Here is a 25,441-nt window from a genome sequence, read left to right as displayed (position 1 = left end):
TGAAAAAAGTAGTTTAAAAATATATTGTAGTCTAATGTGTTACAAACATTCTTATACAACTCTATATAAATAATACAAAATTTATTTCAACATAATATTTTTTTAACTTTTAAAACAATTAACTAAAGAAATATAGTCCATTGTGGGAAAAACATAAGTAAATAAACACATACCGTAACAAAAGAGAAAAAAACAAGAAAAGAAAGAAAAAAAATGGCAAAATAGTTTAGTTTCCAATTAAGATAGTAGACAACGAGAGAACCTGCCTACTCCAACACTTGATGAACGGAACAAAAACACATGACATAAACTTTGAAAAGAGATGGCTAAATAAAGGATGCATATATGGTTCAGGAAGTTCTTTAATCTTATCTGCATCCTTCAGAAGAAATGATAGGGAGAGTAGAGGATCCAACTAAGTCCTCAAAAGTGTTACTAATATTCCTAAAAGTATCCCTAGCAGAAACTAGGAAGGCAGGATATTGGCAAGAAAGTCAAGGTCCTCTTTTGCAAACATCTCCACCAAAGAAACACAGGGAGAAGAAGCAAGCTGGTGGGCAGTATCATTCTGCCCGCTCCCAGCTGGAAAGAAAGAAAAAAGAGGTGCTAAAGGTCTCCAGTCCCTGACCTGTGGTGGCGCAGTGGATAAAGCATCAAACCTGGAACACGGAGGTCACTAGTTCAAAATCCCGGGCTTGCCTGGTCAAGGCACATATGGGAGTTGATGTTTCTTGATTCTCCCCTGCTTTTCTCTCTCTCTCCTCTCTCTCTAAAAATTAATTTAAAAATGAATTTAAAATAAAAAGGCCCCAGCAATAAAGTGCAGAATGAAGACAAAGTGCAGATAAATAAAGAAAAAAAAAGCAAAAATGTCTGCTATAGCCAGAAGTTGAGAGACTAAGCAGAAGGTGAAACCCCTCTTGCCTCCCAACCCATTAGTATCACAAGAAGAGTTATTTTTTTCTGATACTGACTGGAGACTGGAGGTAAATACCTAAAAGACTGCTGAAGAAATGTGTAAGTGAAACAGGAAAAATGAATAAACTAAACAAAGTCTCTACTGGAAGCATAAACTTCAGGACACCACACACAAACCAGAAATTTGATCTGAAGAGCTCAGGAAGAGAGTACCTACCCAGTTCAATGGAGTGGGTTGTTAAGAAAGAAATTACCCAAATCAGAGAAGAAAAGGCAGAGCCTGAGCCTCCCACCTTTCTCACTCTCATCGCCTGAGGCTAGAACAACTGAGTGACAGCAACCGCCAGGCCTGAGAGTGTAGCTCTGAGCGAAAAGACAAAGTGGGGAGACCTCATGGAAAGAGCATCCTGAAGCTTCCAAAGCAAACCAAAGGTCTGGACGGTGCCTGTGTTGAGCATGAGCAAGATCAGGGGTCCCCAAACTTTTTACACAGAGGGCCAGTTCACTGTCCCTCAGACTGTTGGAGGGCCAGACTATAAAAAAACTATGAACAAATCCCTATGCACACTGCACATATCTTATTTTAAAGTAAAAAAACAAAATGGGAACAAATACAATATTTAAAATAACAAGTAAATTTAAATCAACAAACTGACCAGTATTTCAATGGGAAATTTGCTCCTTTCACTGACCACCAATGAAAGAGGTGCCCCTTCCGGAAATGGGGCTGGATAAATGGCCTCAGGGGGCCTCATGCGGCCTGCGGGGCCACAGTTTAGGGACCCCTGAGCAAGATGAAAAGAAATGGCTTTGCAGTTATGCATGAATACAATGAACATATAGCGAGGAAAAGTAACATGGCTGACAAGAGAGACAAAAACATCTTAGTTGGAAAAAGAACATATTCTAAGTGCAGAAGAGGTCACCTGAACTTGATTTATAGTGTAAAAGAACTTAATGGGAATATGAAGGAAAAAAGAAAGCTCATAAAACAACAGGAAAAGATATAAAGGACATCTGCAGAGATAAATTGAGTGTAACACCATCAGAACTAATACACATCTAACAAACTAGGAAGAGCAAAAAAAAAAAAAAGAGCTAAAAGTCACTTTAATGGGATAGAACAAAGGCTTGGAGATAATATTAATATTGGAAAACAAGTTAGAAAGAAACTGATAGAGAAGGAAGCCAATGTAACGGAAAGCTATGCCCTGTAATTGTGATCCAAAAAAAAGAGAAAAGAAATATTCAGAAATATTAAAAAGTCCCTAAAATGAAAGAGAAGCAGATTAAAGGATAGACCTTCTCCACTGGGAAAAAGAAACAGAAAGATATGTTGTACACTGCAACATATCCTGGCTCAGCTATTAAGATTCAAGAACAAAGAAATGGTTTTTCAGCCATCCAGATAGAAAAAAATAAGTCAACTAAAAGGAGAGAAACCAGGTCGCTTCCATACTTTTCCACAGCAACATACTTAGCCAGAAAACAGTAGAGCAATACCAATGGCATTTTGAAGGGGGAAAAAATTATCAAAATATATTGCAGCCAGACATTCTGAAATCTGAAAGAACTTAGGAAATATAATACATGAGACCTTCCTGAGAAAAAAAACTTCAAATAAGTCAAGCCCACCAGGAAACAATGGTGAAGAGAAGTAAAATGACTAGTTCAATACTCAGTGTCACTAGAAGACAGAGTAATGACAAAAGCATTCTAAGGCTGAGGTTGCAAACTCTTCTGCCCACAAGGATGAGGCAAGGCATGGGATTGAAACAATTTGGATTTAGTGAGTTGAAGAGCACACACACACTATCAAAACAGGATAGTTCAGGCTGATTTTGCTTTCAGAGAAGAAGAGAGTTAAAAAGACGTGATATTATTAGATTTTTTCTATTTTCAAGAAAATCCAGAAATCCAAACGTCTGTCTTAGTCCTCCAACTTTTAAATTTCAGCAACAAAATCAATTTTATCAAATATACTGAAGAAAACAAATTCATTGGTTAGTGCTGGTTCTCAAACTGGCTACTATTTGCAGAGGGCCAGGAGAGGCCGATGGAAAGGGCAGACCACTCCAGACTGGGAGCTGGCAGCTTCAGTAAAAATGGGGATTTACTTACAGATCTTGTCCCAAAAGGTAGCAAAAGAAGCAGGTTTTGGCCTGACCTGTGGTGGTGTGGTGGATAAATCATTGACCTGGGAACGCTTGAGGTCACCTGTTTGATATCCTGGGCTTGCCTGGTCAAGGCACATGTGGGAGTTGATGCTTTCTGCTCTTCTCTCTCTCTCTCTCTCTCTCTCTCTCTCTCTTCTCTCTCTTAAAAAAAACTGAATAACATTTAAAAAAAAAAAAAAAAAGGAGTAGCTCTCTCCTTCTTCCTGCCAAAATCTTAAAGTATATTTGGAGGTTGGTAAAAAATAACTAGAACCCTGAACAATCAGCCACAAGGGCCTGGGGGAGGAGCTGAGGCTTACGGAAGGTCTAGCACTCCAAATAATTGCGAGAACCTCCACGCAAGAACTCCTTGGAAGAAATCAATGTTTGTAATCAATCTCTAGGGTTCTAACTTTCCCTTCCACCCCTTACCTTCCTTCTTCCTTCTATAACTACCCCTCCATCTTGGCCTGCATGCCAGACTGTGCACGTGCCTTGCCTTTTCTGCATACAATAGGTTGCAACGTTTCTGCCAACCCCCTTTCCCAAAAATATTCTTTTTGGTGATGAAACACCTAGTTGATTATTATTTTTCAGTTGACAAGGTCTTAATAGAGTTTAGTCATGTGTTCCATCCAGAGGGTCTCAACAACAACCCCTTACTCTGTCAAGGTTACATCCTTGAAATGTCTGTTAGCATGGGGACAGTAGGCAGCATGCACATTACAAAGACAGGAAAGGGAGGGAGAAGCCTCCCATTGCCTGGATCCAGCTCTCAGGCCAACCAGAGTGCTGAGACCAGCTCAGCTGTAGGCGTGCATGAAAAGAAGGCGCTGCAGGACTTAAGGAAAAACATACACAAGACACAACATACAGAGAAAAATGAGTACAAGGGACTCCCAGCCCCTAGAACTGAGAGCCCAGATCACTGCAGCCTCATTGTATTGTATTTATTGGTCTCTTTGCTCATTAAGCAAATTAGCAGAGCCTGGGTTCAGGTGCAGTGAAGGGTCATTAACTAATGTCTTTCAGGTATGTAAAGAAAAGGCCATAGGGATCAACTGTTTTCCTCTAAACCAGGGGTCTCAAACTCGCGGCCCGCCGAACAATTTTGTGCGGCCCGCAGACTAATCCACGAAGTTCAAAATATTTTGGATAAAATTAAGTAAGCCTAGGGGCCTACTTGTATTTTTCATTTCTCTAGCATCCTAACTAGATATTAGCTTAGTTAACAGCAGTTGTGATGTGAACTACAGTTTCTGGTCATTTTGTGACACTGAGTAAACTGCATGTACGATTGTGCTTGTTGTACTGATTTTTTTTTTGTTTTCAACTGCAGTGAGAAAAGTGTTGCGTAACAGTTGCCTTTTGTAGACCTAGTGCAGCCTGCCCAACGGCTGTGATCTTGCTCTGCGGCCCACATGCTGAGTTGAGTTTGAGATCCTTGCTCTAAACAATCTTACCAGTGCTTGCAAAGGGAGCGTTCTGCCCCCGCAGGACTTGGCGTTCCAAAGTCCACACAAAAGACTTGTCTCAGGACCACAGTCTTATTCCCAGCCATTTTCCCATACCAGAAATTAAAGCCTCAGTGACCTCCTCCAACAGTTAGCTGGAATGGCTAGATAAGTGACCAGTCTGTCACTTGGGGGGAGGGATAAAATAAGATGTAGGAATGGTACCCTCAGTCAATCTAATCTTGAAGAGAGGCAAAAAACTAATAGCCGTCTGGTTGAAAGAATTCATGAAATAGCAGTACTTATGGCCCTAACTTGAGAAAGCGTGATAACTGGTAGTCAGCACTGAACCAATTTGAAAATAGAACTAAAACTAAATGCTAAAAGAATTATACTTATCAAGTAACATAAATCTTGACAATGTAAAACCAATCTACATTATGTGTAAAACTTGCAGACTATGCGCGGGGGCAGGGGAAATAGGATAAATATTTGTACATTTCTTTCAATTTTGTTGTAAATTTTAAACTGCTCTGAAATAAATCTTTTTTAAAAAAGAGACACAATAAGAAATTATGCAGCCAAAAATAATAAAAAGGGAAAATTGTAAAAATATGTCAGACAGTTTATTAATAAAAATACTGTTCTTTTTCTGAAATAATCTTTTTGTGATAATTGTCAGCTTTTAAATTTTTCTGATTCAATGTACTTTTTTTTCTTATGCCAAACAAGTAGTCACCTTTGTACCTAATTCTTTTATTTTTTATTTTTATTTTTGAGAGAAAGAGAGAGAGAGAGAGAGAGAGAGAGAGAGAGAGAGAAGGACCAATAGGAACAGACAGACAGGAAAGGAGAGAGATGAGAAGCATCTATTCTTCATTGCAGCACCTTAGTTGTTCATTGATTGCTTTCTCATCTGTGCCTTGACTGTGGGGCTACAGTAGATCGAGTGACCCCTTGCTTGAGCCAGTGTCCTTGGGCTTCAAGCCAGTGACCTTTGGGCTCAAGCCAGCGACCATGGGGTCATGTCTATGATTCCATGCTCAAGCCAGCACGGGCTCAAGCTGGTGAGCCCGCGCTCAAGCTAGTGACCTCAGGGCTTCAAACCTGGGTGCTCAGCATCCCAGGCCAACACTCTATCTACTGCTCCAATGCCTGGTCAGGCTCTACCTAATTTTTTAATTTTGTATTCTTGTTCTTGAAGAGGGTTCCACAAAACTTTTATCTGTCTTTGGTCTGAAGAGGTAGTTTTAGGCAAAAATGATTTTATGAAAACAATGAATGATACTCCTGAGGATCATTTATCAAATCACCATGTTAGGTCTCCAAAAATCCTAAAATGAACATAAAAGGAAAAAACCTAAGTAACCTAGGATTACTTGAGTCCTGGGTGTCTGCAGGAACCTACATCTACATAGGCTAGAGAAAGACTAATTCCCAGGTTTTGCACTTCCCCCAAATAGTTCATTCACTGTTCTAGCCATGCCCTCCAAAAGTCAGAGCATCATCCTATGAGCTACTTTTCCTTACAGTGTTTGCACAGGTTTTTCTTAAGCACAGTACAAAAGAGCATGTCATGACGCATTATAATTTATTTATTGAGTCCCATGCATAATATATGAAAAGGTGTGCTTAGTCATTCTCTTTCCCAGAAACACAGCAGAGCAACAGAGTTACATAAGCTACACCTGTGACTTCCTCGTAATCCCTGCTCCCCAGCTTCACAGACCTTAACAGAGGCATTTGAGAAAAACCTGAAATGTCTGGATAGGCTTTCTATACAGGATATGTACTTCAAGGAAGTAAGAGACAGACAAGTGAAGAAGCCGTAAACATTTGCCAGTGTCCTGCAGACTGAAGCAAATGTGAATGCATTCCTGGCTTTCAAGCTTATTCCTGAACCTCACACACAATGATAAGATTTGGGTAAAAACGAGGCAGATCTAACTCTAGTTTATGGTTTAGAAGCCAATAAACTCAATTTATGACGCCCATCTTCCAACTCTGCCTCCTAAAATAACCACCTAAGGAAGTAAATGATGACAGAGAGCATCACCTCCATGAATCATAACTATAGATTTCCAGAGACAGGCATTTTCTTCTCAATTGTATTTTTACCATTAAAATATCAACATTTAATATTTCCTAATTCATCAAGATATTCCTAGCAAAATACTTTTAGGATTATGTAATCCAGGATATAAATGGCTCAGCTACTTTTTGATATATTTTTAAAACTATATTCTATTATTTAACAGACATTATTATCTAAGAAGCGTATGTGGATGTCTTAAATTACTGTATCTGCAGTGTCAAAGAATGTTTATTAGTGAGGAAGTCTCTCAATTTTATAGGTTTCAGGACGTGAAGTTTCCAGCTAGGGCTGTCTGGTCCACCACTCAGCTTCAAAGAGCACTGAAGTTCAATATCCAGTCCAGACCAGAGGGTGATGAATGGCAATATGTTTGGCTAGCTGCCAAGTTAATATAGCCTTCAAATAATTTTCACTAAATATTACTTGAGTATGTACTATATCCATAAACATTGCTTGAGGCTGAAATAAAGATATATGGAGGGAATGTAGATGTACAGATAGTTGGACCTGGGTCTGCCACTTACAACCTTAGTGGCATGGGAAAATTTACTGAACCACCTGGGGTCCTAATTTATACTTCATAAAACACTGTTAATAATATCTACAGGAGAATGTGGTTATAACAGTGAATGATTGATATAAGCATTAGCAAAATAAACCTTTACAAATGGTTTCATTTATTTAAAAATTTTGCTCAGCTATGACCTTAATAAGAATCAGACTCAGCATTGCTTGTGGGTGCCCACCAAGAATTCTTCCAAACAACACATTGAGTAGGACCCACACTAAAGTAGTCTTCAGAATTTGAGATGAGAAAGTGAACACAGAGAAATGGAGAGAAAAGTAAGAGGTGGGTGGGGGAGAGAAAAGGGAGAGAGGCCAAACAATTTCTTCTGTTCTGTCCCATGCTATTTCAGAGCAGAATAAACCTCTAAATATAGAAGATCTGAAAAGTCGGGCAGGATTTTGGTAGCCACCATTTGATATCTATACATGCTGTAGTAAAATGTATCTATGTGAAACTTACTGTGCTTTTTTTAATGTGCTCACATTTCTCCTTGGAATAAATGCTTATTAATATATTTTTAAAAACTGTTGAAAGCTCATAATTATTCACATATATTGCATACACTTTGTAGACCATTCACAGTGTATTTTAAATTCAAATTGGCTCTACCTCAGCAACTTACCACAAATACGGCTAACCAACAACTGGTATGTTCTCAAAAAAATACAACAGTGGCACAAGCAAAGAAGCTAAAAGAAGTGTTACAAGATCAAATAAAAATGATTGAAAATTATCCACCAATTTTGTTTTATCTATGCCATTATGCTCTTTCTTTATTTGGATAACAAGAGTTGCTACTGCCTACACTAGTTCTCCCTAATGCAGCAGTACAAGATGACAAAAATTACTGCAAAAACTAAACTTGGGGGTGGCCTATTGGGCTTCAGAAAACCCTCCAAGGAAAGTAATTATTTTGCCTTTGAGATTGTATGCAAAGTATATATGTACACAAATGCCTAATAGGGTATGAGCCCTTAAGAGGGCTTTTAAAACTTTTCTAATATCTATGATTGAAAAAAGGATTAGAAAGTATGTATGACTTGTTACTGATCCTGAGGTTTCATCTCTTTATTTTTTGGTCCATGGTTACCATGACCAACTCAAAGAAGCTTTTTAATATTATTTTAATAGTTGTCCTCTCAATCTGTTGTATTTTCAGAGCTATTTTTTAGAAAAGAACAAGAAAAAAAAAGTCACTTAATTTAGACTCACACAGAAAGGATTTATTGCCTACAAAGGAAATAAATAAAAACTTCCCTGGAAAACCTTAAGACGTCATTTGAATTGATAGCATGCAAATTTTAGTTTATCCTTTCTTTCATCAATTTTAAAAATTTTAAATTACAGTTGATATATATTATATTACTTTCAGGTGTACAGCCCCATGATTAGACATTTATAAACTTACAAAGTGATCAGCTTGATAAATCTAGTACCCATATGATATTATATATACTGTACAATATAGTTATTATAATATTATTGACTATCTTTCCTATGCTGTACTGTACATCATCCCCATGATTATTCTGTAGCTAGCAATTTGCACTACTAAATCTATTCACCTTTTTCACCCATCCTCCAAGCCCTCTCCCATCTGGCACTACCAAAATGTTTTCTGTATCTATGAGCCTATTTCTGTTCTGTTGTTTATGTTCTTTTCTAGATTCTACATGTTAGTGAAATCATCTGGCATTTGTCTTCTCTGTCTGACTTATTTCACTTAGCATAATACTATCTATGTCCATCCATGTTGTTGCAAATGGCAAGATTGTGTTCTTTTCTATGATTGAATCATATTCCATTATATATATCTATAAATAGATACACACACACACACACACACACACATATATATATATATATGCACCACTTCCTCTTTATCCATTCTTCTGTTGATAGACACTAGGGTTGCTTCCAGATATTGGCTATTGTAAATAGTGTGGCAATAAACATATACATGTATATATTCTTTTGATTTAGTGGTTTGGATGTCTTCGGCTAAATATCCACAAGTACAGTTGCTGGGCCTTCTTTGTCTCTTGTTATAGCCTTTGTTTTAAAGCTTATTTTGTCTGGTGTAAGTATTGCTACCTCAGCTTTTTTGTTTTGTTTTGTTTCTATTTTCATGAAATATCTTCTTCCATCCCTCTATTTTCAGTCTGTGTGTGTCTTTCAGTCTGATGTAAGTCTCTTGTAGACAGTCTTGTTTTGTTATCCATTCAGTCACTGTATGCCTTTTGATTAGAGCATTTAATACATTTGCATTTAAAGTTTTTGTTGATAAAGATGTTTATTGTCATTTTATTATTCATATTTTTTATCTTTCTCCTTTCTCTTTTTCTTAAAGAAGACCCATAAAACTTCTGATAATTCTACTTTAGTGGTGATGAACTCCTTTAGCTTTTTCTTGTATATGAAACTCTTTATCTGTCCTTTGATTCTAAATGATAACTTTGCTGGGTTGAATAATCTTGGTTTAGGTCCTTGCTTTTCATCACGCTGAATATTTCATTCCAATTCCTCTGGCCTGCAAAGTTTCTATTGAAGAATTAGCTGACAGTCTTTTTTTTTTTCAAGTGAGAGGAGGGCAGTTAGAGAGACAGATTCCCCCATGTGCCCCGACTAGAATCCACCTGGCAACCCCTATCTGAGGCCGATGCTCGAATCAACTAAGCTATCCTCAGTGCCCAGACCAATGCTCAAACCAACTGAGCCACCAGCTGTGAAAGGGGAAGAGAGAGAGAAAAATGAGAGAGCAGGTAACAGAAGCAGATGGATGCTTCTCATGTGTGCTCTTACCAAAGATTGAACCCAGGATATCCACACACCAGCACAATGCTCTATCCACTGAGCCAATAGGCCAGGGCCAGCTGACAGTCTAATAGGAACTCCCTTGTTGGTGACTAACAGCTTTACTCTTTCTGTTTTTACAGTTCTCTCTTTGTCTTTAACCCTTGGCATTTTAATTAATACTTGTCTTGTAGGCCTGTTTGGGACCCTCTGCACTTTCTGGATTTGTATGTCTATTTCCTTTACCAGATTATGCAAGTTTTCCATCATTATTTTTCCAATGAGATTTTTTATTACTTCCTCTTTCTCTTCCTCTTCTGGCACGCCCACTCTGCAAATGTTGGTATGCTTGAAGTTGTCCCTGAGGCTCCTTAAAGTACCTTTATTTTTTTCATTGTTTTTTTCTTTTTGCTATTCTGATTGTTTTCTGCTTCCTTATATTCCAAATTGCTGATTTGATTCTCTGCTTCATCTACTCTACTGTTGATTCTTTGTAATACATTCTTAATTTCAGTTATGTTTCTTATTTTCTACTGGTTTCTTTTTATGGTTTTTATGTCCATTTTTATGCTGTTGAAGTTCTAAGTTCTTTGACTATCCTTATATTAGTTCTCCCATCTTGTTCATAGCACCAGCAGCCTTCAAACTTTTGTTTAAGGAGCCAAACTTTACTTGTGTGACAGCACATATTTGAAATAACTACAAAGCACCTAAAAATGTGCACCATTTTTAGCCAAATCTGATTAGAAAACAAAGGACAGACCTGATGAAATACTGAAATATCTCCACTTTTCTTGGAGTAAATCTTCCAGCTGGAAGGTTAGAAAGTATCTAATTAGACATTATAATTTTCACCTTTGGTACACTGAGACCCTTATTTTTCAATTTTTTTTCAAAATTACATTACTTCTTAGTGACTAAATCAGAACTATAACTCAATTTCTTTCCATCTAGCCCATTACTTATTATTTAAAATATTAAAGTAAAATATAGTCAAATATAGTATATCATTATTAATGATAAAGATTGATAATTGTTAAATTCACTTGTAATCAAGTTCAATAAAATCTATTTTCTGAATTTATACTTGTAAGTACATACTCTATTCCAAACCACTTAACTTCTCAGAAAATGTAATATCTGAACACCCATTTTAAGTTTTTCTAAACCAAGAAACTTAAGCTTACCAGCTACTGATACTATTCTTATGACCCACTGCATGGATTTTTTTGGCAGCCCAATAAAAACCTCACATGTTGAAATAATTTATTTCTGAACCCAATATTTCTCTGCAAATTCTTCCATTTGATTAACTTATTTTCTCTTTCGCATCTCATAGAAATTCTAACAGAATAAGAAAATGTCTTATTTCTTCAATTATAAAAATAAATTAAATAAAGGAACTTGAGAAAGGGAAAGGTTTTGAGAGAGAGAAACAGAGAATTCACTTCTATAAATGTCTTATAGTTATATGTGGATCAAGTAATTTAAAGGTAACTTCTTAGGAGTTTTACTTGTAATGTAAATCTATTTAAGAATAGACTGTACAATCTAAGAATAGGTTCCAAAAGCTATTTCTCAGTCCATATGATTCAACTTCTTAAGTATCTCTCTACAAGTACCCCCTGAAGTCATAGGGTGGTGGGTGCTAATATATATATATATATATATATATATATTTTTTTTTTTTTTAGCAAGAAAGTGACAGATAAGGACAGATAGACATGAAGGAAAAGAGGTGAGAAGTATCAATTCTTCATTGTGGTACCTTAGTTGTTCAGTGATTGCTTTCTTATATGTGCCTTGACCAGAAGGTTCCAGCCGAGCCAGTGACCCTTTGCTCAAGCCAGTGACCTTGGACTTCAAGCCAGTGACCTTTGGGCTCAAGCTAGATGAGCTCGTGCTCAAGCCACAACCTTGGGGTTTCGAACTTGGGTCCTCTGTATCCCAGGCCAACTTTCTACCTACTGTGCCACCACCTGGTCAGGCTGGACTTGAGCATTTTCCACATCTATATAGTTTGCAGGTTAAGTATTTGTAAGAGAGCATTTTCTGAGTGCAAACAAAGGACAGAGTACAGAGACTGCTCAGTTTAAAATTAGGAAGTTTAACTAAGAGCAGATGTAGGCATCAATCTGTCTCTGACTTTTGGAAGCACTTTTCAACCAGAGGAGAAACTGGCAATGCCTTGCACAGGAGTTGCTGCTTTATCTTTTCTTCATTGTAGCCATTCTAGAAAAAGAAGGAAAAGGAAATCCCCTACACACTCCATCCCCCATTTCTCTGTCTTTCAGCAACACTGATACTCAGGTAGGATTGAATGAGCAAAAGGGGCATTGCTGACACCACGATCAGAACTTTCTACCCACCTTGAAGCACCAATGAAAGAACCAAATGACTAAGTATGGAATGGAATGAATTGACAGTTCTCAAAAAGGAGAAGGTGTGTTATAAACACATGATACAGATAATGTGGAACTCGCTAAAGAGAAGCAAACAGTGTCCCAGTATGCACTGGTAGACAAAATGTGCTTCCTGAGGTATTTTCCACTTAACTTTGCCTTTTTGTACCCTGGGTGCTAGGCATCAATTAAGTACCCTCCCTTTTTTATCTGATTACCTGTGGTAGGAGGTCACTGTTTGTATTCCTATCACCCACAAGCTTGGGAGTACCTTTTGTGAGAAACAAAGACCGTAAATTTTTTTACCTCTTTGACCAAGGATATATCTACGGAGATTTAAAAATCTATGTTTACATGCAAAGGTACACACTCTATGCAGAGAACATCACCTTAGCAACTACCATGTAATCTAATCCTGGAAAAGAACAGATGATGACTATTTACTCTCCCTCATCCCACTTGCTCTTTTGAAAGTCAAAATAGAAGCATTTACAAAACCAGCGTGGAGACACCAATTAGGTAACCTAGTGGTGGTGATGACTTACTAAAGTGTTCCTAACATTTAAAGACCTGAAAGTGTTCTGCCACGTTCCTTCTACACAAGAGAACTTCAACCTTTATAAAGTCCACAGTAATTATTTTATCTAATTTATCTTTTCAACTGTCTGCATAAGAAATATTACATCGATGTGGGGTTTAATGTCAAATCTAAAAACCAGGACTATTTCACAGAGCATATTCAAAGCCAGGAGAACGCACTGCATGGGAGGCCTGCTCAGACATCCAAGTTCTGGATAATATTGACAAGGCTCATAAATTTGGAGGGAAACCCAGAATGTTCCCTGAAAACTAAATAAACTATTTCCAAAGTTCTCTTCAGAGATAATTAGAAACACTATTAGTACAAACTACTACCTAATATCAAGAATTAATCAACAAAAGGAATAAGAAGTTTCGCCAGAGTAAGCAAACTAACATGATTTGAAATTCAGACAGCTCCATTTGAGAAGGAAAATAAAGAAAACAGACTTTAATGAAGGTCCAATCTCCCTGTCCAATTTCCACTTTTGATTTATACATCGAGAGATCTTCAGTTGGAGAAGAATAAAGGCTCAGCAAAAAGATGAAATTGCCACAAGAATGTTGGGAAGAGCAGTCAGCTGAGGTCTTCTGAACCAGTTATAGACAATTTGGAGTCCTAGAGAACCGAAAGATATGCAAGTTCTGACCAGAGCTCAGCCCCTAAATCTTTTCAGAGCCTTGCTGACACTTCCTGAGGAACAAATCCAATTGTGTTGCATGGGGATTTTTGCCAGATGAACAACTGCTTCTACATTAAGATCACATATGCTATGTAGAAGTTGCCTAGTCTCCTGGAGCTTTTATTTACTATTTCAGATAGCCCAGGAAAGAACTTCCAGTTGCCACAATCTCTAGTAACACTGGCTCTTTCAAAGCTACAAGAAGTAAAAAGGCCCAAGGGCATCTGGAGCTCTCTGGAAGAAGTTTAAAGAGTAGAAAAAAGGTAATTCAGTGAATTGTTGATGCTTCAGCTTAGGAGATTCCAGGTGAAAATGAAAGTATCTACATGGAAAATACTGTTAGCTTTAATAATAAGTTTGAGTAATTTCAGTGCAAACAATTCATTGCTGAAATAATTACAAATACCATTATCTTCTTTTTCCCAGGAAGAGATATTAAAGCCATGAAAACATGGGCAAATACCCTTTTCCTTAGGACATGGCCATTCATGCTTCTTACATGGGTTTGGACACCTATCCTCCAAATCCCTGCCCCAGGTCCTGGCCCCCAGCACATTTCAAAGCTATGGTATGGGATCTCCAGGGGAAAAAGAGACACTTGAAGAGTCTCATGTGCCCTGAGACAGGTTTAAAAGATATTTCCTCACCTTTCAATTCTAGTAAAAAAATATATAATGTTATATATGACAGTAAGAATGTTTAAACATGTGGACATTTGCTATTAGAAAAGCTATCATATCCACTGCCCCCTTGTTTCATATCACTCTTTAGCCTCTTTTTCTACTTTATATTCCTATAGCACTTTTTATCATTTAAGTTATGAGATGCTTTTCTATCTGCTTATTATCACAGCAAAGACCTTATTTTACTCATTGAATAAAATCTCTGTAACCTACATTATGCAAGATACATATTAGGTACTCAATATATTGCCTTTGAATAAATAAATGTATTAAATTTATATTATATTCTTATTTCATAAGAAGAAGGAAAAAAATTAAGCATGAGGCTTGAGAGGTTAAGGCACCTACTCAAGGACGTACAGCGATGTGGCAAAGCCACGTGCTTTTCCCCAACTATGGCAACTCTAGCTACTGGTAGGAAAAACTCTTCAGCAAAATTAATGCTATATTTGAGAGAGCACATAGTTTAGAGTTCTACTATCTGCTACATGTTTTACATAACATTGAACATTTCCAAGCCCATATAATCTGCCCTGTAAAAGAAGAATGCCTCCTCAACAGGGATGGTTTGCAGGAAAATTTTAGAACTGATTTTTAAACCCTGTGTTGTGTGCACTTTTCTTTGGGTTTGTAACAGTATTCTTTGGGAGCATTATGTGTTAAATATCAACAAGTCATGATGGGCTCACAATTTGGGGAGAATAGCTCAATGACCATGTTGGTGCCAATAACAGTGAACAATTGAACATCACTGACTATGGATTCAGCGTCATTCTAGGTGTATACACACCACCTACTCATGTTATCAGTAGGGAAACCCTACAAAATGTTCACTATTAATATCCTCACTTTGCTGATAAGGGAACTAAGGCATAGAGAAGTTGTAACTTGCTCAAAGACATACAGTCAATAATATGTAGTTGAGCCAAGATTCAAATCCAAGCAGGCTTTGGAAGTCTATGCTTAAGCACTGTACTCTCTTGCCTCATTAAAAATGGCAAAGTGTGTCTTTATTCAGCAAGTCACTTGGCAAGTCTTGGTCCCATACGCAACATGAAGTATGAATTGATTAAAGCAATTATCAATTATTGATTAAAGATTGATTTGTTTAACAAATAAGTCAAGGAATTCTGGTTAATGAAACAGTGTCACTCTAGAGGAAGATTCTAAACACATACCAATAGGTTCCTTTCTGTTCAATATTCACATCATTTAAATTAATAGACAGGGGGCATGCTTATCCCATTTGCCAGTGACACTGAGTTGAGGGACTCTGCAAAAATGTAGGATGATACAACTTTAAAGAAATTTGAGAATCACACCCATTGGAAGGAGAGTGGCAGAGCATTCTGAAAACCACATGGCCAGTGGTGGGATTCAAATAATTTAACAACCAGTTCTCTGCCCTAATGATCATTTTAAGTATAAAAAAAGTATATACCGAAAGGTTGTTTATTATTTCATTCATTTAATACTTAAATAAGAACAATAAAAGAAGTATACAAAATTAGATTATGTTATAAGAAAGAGTTCTAAAATATTAATGAAAAAAATATTAAATAATACCTGACTGTAATGCTGGTGGCCAAGGCCAGGCAGGTCCACACTGGATTCGGGCAGACGATAGGGAAACTGGAGCCAGAAAGCGTTGGGCCATTCCTGTTTAATAAAGTCTCACAATGGCTGACTAGCAAATAGGCAGGGGAAAACCACTTCTCAGGCCCCTCACAGTGGTGGGCAGGCAATCCATAATCCACCATCTGTAATCTGCCTTAAGCACAAGCACCTGTAGCCTTACATAGATTATCCATACATGGCACTGCCACATGCTCACGCACTAATGAGGCAGAGTGCTTGCAGCCGGCAAACCAGTGAGCAAGCCTAACACAGCTGTTTTCCCAACACTGACAAGAAAAATACAAGGTGTCACCCCTGGTTGTCTGGCACTTTTTCGCTTTACATTATATGTTTGTTTACTGAAGTAACAAACACTATGGAATTAAAATGTAGCATTTCATCAAAGGTATAATGAGTTTTATGAAATGAATAAATAAATATTACAAGCATAGTTCCTTCGAATCTTTTTCACCTAAGGACGGAATGAACACTGCTAGGAGCCCTTAGAATGCACTGTTACACAGATGAACTTAAAAAGGAGTAAGAAGTATAAATTTGTGATTTCCACATTGGGTAGCTGCCCAGGCATTCACCTTAGAGAGAACTCTGATTACAAGTGCCATTTTAACAACTGGTCTGCGGAACTCAACAAAAAATTAAGTATCGGTTCTGCCGAACTGGTAATCCAACCCCTGAACATGGCCATTCTCGAAATCTCCACCAGCATCATTGTTTTTCTCCTCCTTTCCCTGAGCCTTGCTTCCTTTATTTTAGCCTACAGCCTGCCTGTTGACAATTGCCACTTGCAATGAGGTTGCTGTAATTCAGGATTACAAATGATGATGACCTTTGTGTTCTCTGTTCCCTCTGAATACTGACCAATCCCCATTACCCAGGTGGAGAAAAATGAAACAGCAAAGGCAAAATATCTTTATAATTCCCCACCTTCTTGTGAGACTTTTAAAATTATTCTGTTACAGTTTATTTGTATGTGGCATTCTGTTCCCATGTCATCCTCTAAACACATTAATATTCAATGTTTGGTCAATTTAAATGCATAGAGTTGCTATGTGCACTTATGTATTCTTGGTAGTTCCATTTAAAAACAAAAGACTCAGCAAGCTTGTGTTTGTTTTTTTTTTCCTTGTAAACATTGCTTACTGCAAAACATTTGAGCCCAGAGTGTTTTTAATGTCTCCGACTTCCAAATGTTCCTGCCTGACGGGGAAGGTTCATAGGCTTAGCTGTATAGCATTGAGTTGAGAGTAAGTCTTACCACTGAAAATGGGGTTGTACTTTTCCTGTGGACAGGTAGAATCCTCCGTGGCTTCTGGCTTAGGGATGCGCCCTCTGCTGGCCTTCCGCCTGCTGCGCCCACCTTCAGGGCTTCAGCATCCGCAGGTGGAGTTGGAGGCAGTATAAATGGAAAATAAATGAATGAGAGGCAGCAGTTAATAAGTTCCGGAAACACTGCTGTTTCCCTGAAAGAGGGCAGCATATATAATAGTACTCTTCCTCCCTGTCCATCTCCCCTGTCCGTCTGACCCAAGTCCTGCACCATCAGGAAAATCACACCCGCAAGTCCCCACGTGGACTGCGGAGAAAATTGCTGAAATTGGTGTTTCACTGGGCTTGACATTGACTTGAGGGGGCGGGCATCTGAGCCACCTTTAAAAAACAGCATCATTTATTAATGCTTCTCTGTACCGAAAGCAGTTTGTTTGTAACCGCACCTGGGAACAAGGCAGTCGAGCTCATTTCTAAAGAAGAAAGAAAGGAGGCCACTGGAAAATGTTTCCTCACAGACAGACATGCTGCTGAAAAGTTGCTGGGCACAGATCCAAATTTACCTCTCTTGCTAAATTTTTTTATCTTGTTTCTCTTGGAAGATATTCCACTTCTCTGAGTTTGACCACTGACACGTGCAGGAGTTCCTCTATTCTGAAACTGTAGATTTGTTTGAGGGGGGCAGGCACTGCACCTGGAAAAACTGGCTAAGGAAACAGCAGTATTGTTTTATTAACTCCCTAAGCACAGTTTTTATTCTTTATAGCTTTCTTGAGAAATTGTGCTAATAAGAAAACACGTTTTCAGTAAGCAATTACAGTTCACAGACTTTGCTTTGCTCTGCTAAACAGGCATTACCTTCAAATGGATGCCAAATAGCAATGCTATGCATTCAAATAGGGAAGGGGAGTCAGGCGTTTTAGTACTACCTAAATCATTTCTGTAATTTGTAGTGCCGAAGAGGGAGGAAATGTTCTCATGTAAAATTCAAAAGAAATACTGGGACAATATCTCCCATAGCAACAGCTGTTTTAGAAGTTCCAGTATCATTGACAAGTGGCAACTTTTCCTATTTTTTTTTTAAATCAGACCATAGACTGCTCAAGCTGCAGGACAAAATAGTGCAAAGACTTTAACAAAAGAAAAATATGATTACTGTGGATTTTGCTTTGCTTTTCTGGAATTCAATAATTTGGCATATTATTCATCTGCTTTTAATTACTAGTTAACCATGATTAAGTGAAGAAGCTGATTGAGAATTGGAAAATGTCAATGAATCAAGATGCTGTATCTTTTTATTTTAATTTTTTTTTTTTTTTGGTATTTTTCCAAAGTAAGAAGCAGGAGGGAGGCAGACAGACAGATTCCCACATGTGCCCAACCGGGATCCACCTGGCACACCCACTAGGGGACAATGCTTGCCCATCTAGGGTGTTGCTCTGCTGCCACGGGAGCCATTCTAGCACCTGAGGCAGAGGCCATGGAGCCATCCTCAGCGCCCGGGCCAATTTTGCTCCAATGGAACCTTGGCTGCAGAGGGGCAGAGAGAGACAGAGAGAAAAGAGAGGGGAAAGGATGGAGAAGCAGATGGGTGCTTCTCCTGTGTGCCCTGGCTAGGAATTGATCCCAGGACTTCCACACACTAGGCTAAGGCTCTACCGCTGAGCCAACTGGCCAGGGCAGATGCTGTATCTTTATTAATGATTCATTGACCAGAATGTATTTCAATATAGTAATAACTGCCAGAATTTACTATCAATTTGCAGTGCTATCAAGACATTTGATTTCTGAGTTAATGGGCCTATTTCACAGTTTGGGTTCCCCATACAGCACACTCTGACACAGAGTGATAATTTGGGAGTTCTCTTGAATTAACACCTGTGGAAGGAAAGAGTAGATAGCAGAGAAAGCGAGCTGCACTACAGTCCCCACTCCAACAGTCTCAGCTGACCCAGCTGAAGCTCTGGAGCCCAATAACCCTTCAGAGACCAGCTGGGCCCTCATACCCAGTGTTGTTCACCCATTGAATATGGGCTGCTTAGTGCAAGGGATTTGACATAATCCCCAAAGAGGGCAAATTAGTGATAACCTTCTTTTAGCAGCACACCCAGCAGCTAAGAGAATAATTTCTGTAATCCAGAAGGGAGAGCTGGGAGGTGCATCACAGTCTATCACAGAATATATATGCATAAAGTATAACACATTATATTTTTCAGTAAAAGACACAAAAATTACAGACTATAACACCCAAACTAAGCCAAATCAATATTATAAAAAAATAATTAAACATTTTTGGGCTGGGAATAAAGCATTAGCTCAGTGTCTATTAGTTTCTTAATATATCTAGAAAAAATAAAAAATTTAAATATATTAAATATATTAAATTCTCATAAAAGATAAATGAACCACTACTGAGAAGAAAAGATATTAAAATATAATTATTCAAAGTATGTGGAAATTAAAATATTTTATGTGTCACTTTCTAAAGTAAATTTCCATGCAGAGATATTGTAATAATTTAGCATCCACATGTACTATAATTGTGCTTAACTTGATAAATATATCTTCTATAAATGTCTATTAATACAAATGCCAGCTATGTTAATTATCATTTTAGAATCTGCCTTCTATTAAAGTGTGTGTCTTTAAAGTAAAATTTTGATACAAAAACATTTTGTCTCATTTATGAATATTTATAAATAGCATTTTTTAACAATTATTTGTGCCTTTATTGAATAGCAACAATATATAAACATTAAAAAGCTTGGGAAGTTAATATACAGATTTCATCCTTAAGGAAGTATTTCATAAAAGCTAAGCATAAAACAGTTTGATTAAAAAGTTGGCAGAGGATCTGAATAGACATTTTCCCAACAACATATACAAATAGCCAACAGGTACATAGAAAGATGCTCCATATCATTAGTCAACAGGAAGATGCAAATCAAAACCACAGGAACTATTACTTCACACCTTTTAGGGTGGTTATTAAAAGAACAAGAAAAAAATAGGAGACTTTTAGTGGCATAATTGATGGCATTGTAAATTGGTGCAGCCACTATGGAAAATGTTACAGAAATTCCTCAAAAAATTGTAAATAGAATTACTATAGGACCTAGGTATTTATTTGAAGGAAACAAAAACTAATTAGAAAAGATATATACGGTACATCCTTATCCTCTGTTCTTTACAGCATTATTTACAACAGCCAAGATGTGGAAACAACCGAAGTATCCCTTGATGAATGAATGGATAAAGAAAAGTTGCTATATTTATACAATGGAGTAACATTCAACCACAGAAAAGAAGAAACCCTTGTCATTTGCAACCACATGGATGGACCTGGAGAGCACTATGCTAAGTGAAGTAAGTCGAACAGAAAAGGGAAAATACCTTCTGATCTCAATTATATGTAGAACTAAAAAAAAAAGAAAGAAAAAAAAAACCTTAATAGATTCAGACAACAAATGGGTGATTTTCCAGAGGTTGGGGGTGAAGGATGGGGAAAATGGGGAAAGGTGTACAAAAGGTACCAACTTCCATCTATAAAATAAATAAGTCATGGGGATATAATGTATAGCGTGGTGACTATAGTTAATAATACTGTATCGCATATTTGAAAGTTGCTGAGAAAATAAATTTTAAATGTTCTCATGACAAAAAAAGTAGATTTTTGTGTAACTACATATGGTGACAATATCAACTAGTCTTATTGTGGTGATTATTTTGCAATATACCAATATTGAATCATTATGTTTTATACCGGAAATTAATATAATATTGTATGTCAATTAGATCATAATAAAAATTCTAAGCATAATATTTGAAATTACTACATACTTGAGTCAGTTATCATGTATGTGATATAATTAAGAACATATGTATGCATATATTATATTGAAAAGTCAGTTATATGTAATTAATGTATAAAATGTATTGCAAGATTAAAAGGACATGAATAAAACGTGTGACTTCTTTTATAAGATCCAAGAAGCCAGGGCAGGGTGGCCTCTGTTCCGCTCACCACTGAACCCCTGGGCCATAACAAAGATCTGGTACACAGCAGGCCTTCAGTGAAGATGTGGCAAATGTCAAAAACATTATAAATTTCAGGTGAAAAAAAAATTTTTTTTTTTAAGTAAATTGGTTTCCCTTTTCAAACATGAAAGAACCTGGATATTGGTCATTTTCAAGTGTAAATCAAAAGTTGAGAAATAAACTATTTTAAATGGCAAATTTGAGCTTGCATAGTCTGGTTGATGTGGTGTTTTTTTTTCTCTCTATTATTTTACAGACTGGGACAGATTCTCTTTTCCCTTAAAAATGAAAAAAAGAATTCATTAAAAGAATATCAAAATGAAGTCCAGTTCTGATTTTAATGCTATGTTACCTGGTGAGCAGCAATCGTAAATGTTTTGGAGATACAGGTGTTAAATTTTTGTCAGCAAGTTTAACAAAAACAATATCTAGAAATCTTACACGTTTTCTTTACATCCGTTCATGCCCAAATTTCCCAGAATGTTCTTCAAACCTAAATAACTATCCCCTAAAATAAATAGTAAAAAAAAAATGTTTTTAAATGTATAGAATGTACATACTAACAGCAATGCCAAAAGCCAGCCATGTTATTACAAAGCACCAAGAAGAACATAGAACGAATGTGACCCTAAAAAGTTGCAAATAAGTATGTTTTGCAGATTTGGAATTACCAAAATCGAACCAACCCAAATCTTCAGTACTATAGTTACTATACTTTTCTCTAGAAATAGAAACATAGCTACTCTGTATTTATGTTCTATTAGTGGCTGAGTTTGGAAAGTCATGCCAAGAGGATTCCAGAAATGAAAAAAAAAAAGATTTTGTATGAATCATTTGTTATGATCCTCCATAAATCTACATCATTACCAAAATATGACCAAAATTGCTATACAAACACCTAAGAATTAGAACAGAGGAAAGGAACAGGGTATTGTGTCAGAATTCAATGAGTTCTAATATGATAGGAAAGCCACCTTCATCTGGGAGTCTATGAAAAGTTTTTTGTTGTTATTTTGGGGGGTTTTGCTTTTTTTTTTATGACATGCTGACTTGAGCATAAGGCTGATTCAGGAAAGAGCCATGGCACAGGCATCCACCCCTGTGACCCATCCGGCGTGGCAGTCTGCCCCTTCCTCCCGCAACCTCCACATTCAAGCCCTCATTTACAGCGGTCAGTACTTTTAGAATACACGTAAACAAGAATACCATTAATTTCAAACATAATCCTCAAAAGAATAACTCTCCATTAATTTTTAATATATGTTGGCCTGATTTTCCTCTAGGAATTTTTTAGCCAAATGATATACTCATTACTAAAGTTCTGAATATGAATAAATATTTTGTTTTCTTGAGTATAAAGGTGGCTAGAAGTCACTTGAAAAAAGACATAGTTTGACATTTTTCTAGTATTTTATGACTGATTTCATTACTTTTAAACATTTTACTGGGAAAAAAAAACAACCTTTTAGGAAAAAACAACTCAAAATATTCAGATAGTAATATTTTTTATCATTCCCATTAAGTGCTAGTCAGTACTTTGGTCATCTAATAAAAAAGTAATACTGCACACACACACACACACACACACACACACACACACATATGCCTATCACAACACGGGCACCTATCTGATGCCCTACATCAGATGTAATGGCAACTCCTTCTAGCAGCAATGATTAAAACCCATAGATAGGGGCCTAAGTGAGAAAGAAAGTTATTTCTTTAATTAAGTTCATCTAAAAGGTGTCACTCTGAAACAAAGCATTTAAACACAGTTCTCTAGCTCAATTCTAAGGCCAAAACAATTTTAATGAAAATGTAAAAGAACCACATAGAAAAGATGGTTTTGTGATACAGTGTAATAAGAGTTGAAAATCCTAGTTAAGATGAAAAGCGATGAGCACTTTATATAGATGTGCAAATTCTGCCATGACCACCGTTTTAGAAATGGTAAAATCAAAGCTCAAGAGAGTGGAGTGAATTTCCTTTGAGCCTACAGCTTACAAGTTGCAGCCTGCATCCAAATTCAGACTGCTGACTTCGGAGTCCGCATTCTTATACAGTGATTATGTAACAGAGAGAACAACACACACATGCACGCTATTAATGATTTTTATCAATGATGTTTACATTATTCTGGAATTTAAAAAAATAACAGATGAAACTTTTCATTGGCGCATGCAAGTGTTTAGAAAGAAAGCATTACAAGTATGTGAAATAGTTAAATATATGAAGCACTGGGTGATTAATGTCCATGCTAAGTACTAGACTAAGAACTAAACAGAGTTCAGTAAGCAGGGCAATAATCAGAGACAGTAGACTGGAACTGGATCCTGAAGTTAAATGAAAATTGGCCAATCACATTTGAGAAGGGAGTATATTCCCACCTGATAGAAAACCACCCAAGTAGCTTTCCACACAATAAATAAAATTACATGAATCGCCAAGTTGCATAAAATACAAAGAGCACATAAAGTTGTATAACACAATACTGAGGTAAATAATATCAATTATAGTTAAGGTTATTCTGAATTAATAGCTAAGTTAAATAATTCTGTATTGAATAATGAATGATTCCATGTCCATAAAGTTCAAAAACAGGAAAATCTAATCTACAGAAATAGATGTCAGGTTAGATGACTACCCTAAGACCAGAGAATGTTGACTAAGAACACAGAAAACCTCTGGGGTGTTAGAAATAGTCTGTCTTGATCTGGGTGGTGATTACAGATGCACACAAAAATTCACTGAGCTTGACAGGTAGGATTTGTGAACATAAAAACTTACTATGTGTGAGTTACACCTCATTAAACAAAAGAATAAGGGTTAGTGTCTGTGGTAGGTTACAGGGTTATTTCATGTAAATTTAGTATTTGAAAAATCTTTCAAGATTACCTATCTCAACTCTGTCCCTCACAGATAAGGAACTGGCATCAAACAGATTTAGAGACTTGCCCTGGGTCATAGAGACATTCAGGGGCTGAAATGGGTAACTACAGTTGAAGGTTTCCCCATTCTTTGGTCATGTCTTCAAAATATATTTCATGTGCTACATATTTCTAAAAAGAAAATCCAGATTTATTTCTTAGTAATATTTATTTACCTGTTTCCATATGATTGCTCACATTAGTCACATTTATTTTTTCTCCTTATTCTTGGCATCTCCAAACTGAATTATTTCAATATCTCCTTTACTCTTCTACTTTTATTTTATATCTATAATCAACTTAACATATTTTTCTAAAGGTGCTCTTTTATATGCCCTAATTTAATCTTATTTATTTCATCAAAATTCAGTAACTATAACCGTTCTTGGACATCAAAAAAATACTTTCCATCACCAAGAAAACTCTTTGCCTGAGTCTTATATTTATAATATCACCATTTTTTTTTTCTGAAGTGAGAAGCAGAGAGGCAGAGAGACAGACTCCCGCATGTGCCTGACCAGGATCCACCCAGCAAGCCCACTAGGGGGCGGTGCTCTGCCTGTCTGGGGAATTTTGTTCCAGTTGCAGCCAGTGGCATTCAAGCGCCTGAGGCAGAAGCTGTGGAACCATCCTCAGCACCCGGCCATGGAGCCATCCTCAGCACCCGGGCCAACTTTGTTTCAGTGGAGCATTGGCTGCAGGAGGGGAAGAGAGAAATAGAGAGAAAGGAGAGGAGGAAGGGTGGAGAAGCCGATGGGTACTTCTGTGTGCTCTGACAGGGAATCAAACCCAAGATATCCACATGCTGAGCCGACACTCTACCACTGAGTTAACCGGCCAGGGCCAAATATCACCATTTTTGAAGATTTTATTTATTCATTTTAGAGAGGAGAGAGAGAAGAGGGGGAGGATCAAGGAGCATCAACTCCCATGTGTCTTGACCAGGCAAACCCAGGGTTTCAAACCTGTGACCTCAGTGTTCCAGGTCAACACTTTATCCACTGTGCCACCACAGGTCAGGCTATAATATCACCATTTTTCATACTTATAACCTTTGCTCTTTGGGGCTATAGATAAAGGAGATAACATAGATCTCAATATGAATAACTTTGCTTTATGTAGAGAGGTGTCTGCATTATCTTAATTTACTCACCACTGGTCTTTTTCTGAAAAGCTCTTCACATTGTTGCTCCTTGTCTTCCTCCCAACAAACACCATCCCTCTATTCTCAACTACAGTGG

The sequence above is a fragment of the Saccopteryx bilineata genome, chromosome 1 (genome assembly GCF_036850765.1).
Source record: "Saccopteryx bilineata isolate mSacBil1 chromosome 1, mSacBil1_pri_phased_curated, whole genome shotgun sequence".
NCBI lineage: Eukaryota > Metazoa > Chordata > Mammalia > Chiroptera > Emballonuridae > Saccopteryx > Saccopteryx bilineata.
This window is presented reverse-complemented; position numbering follows the sequence as displayed.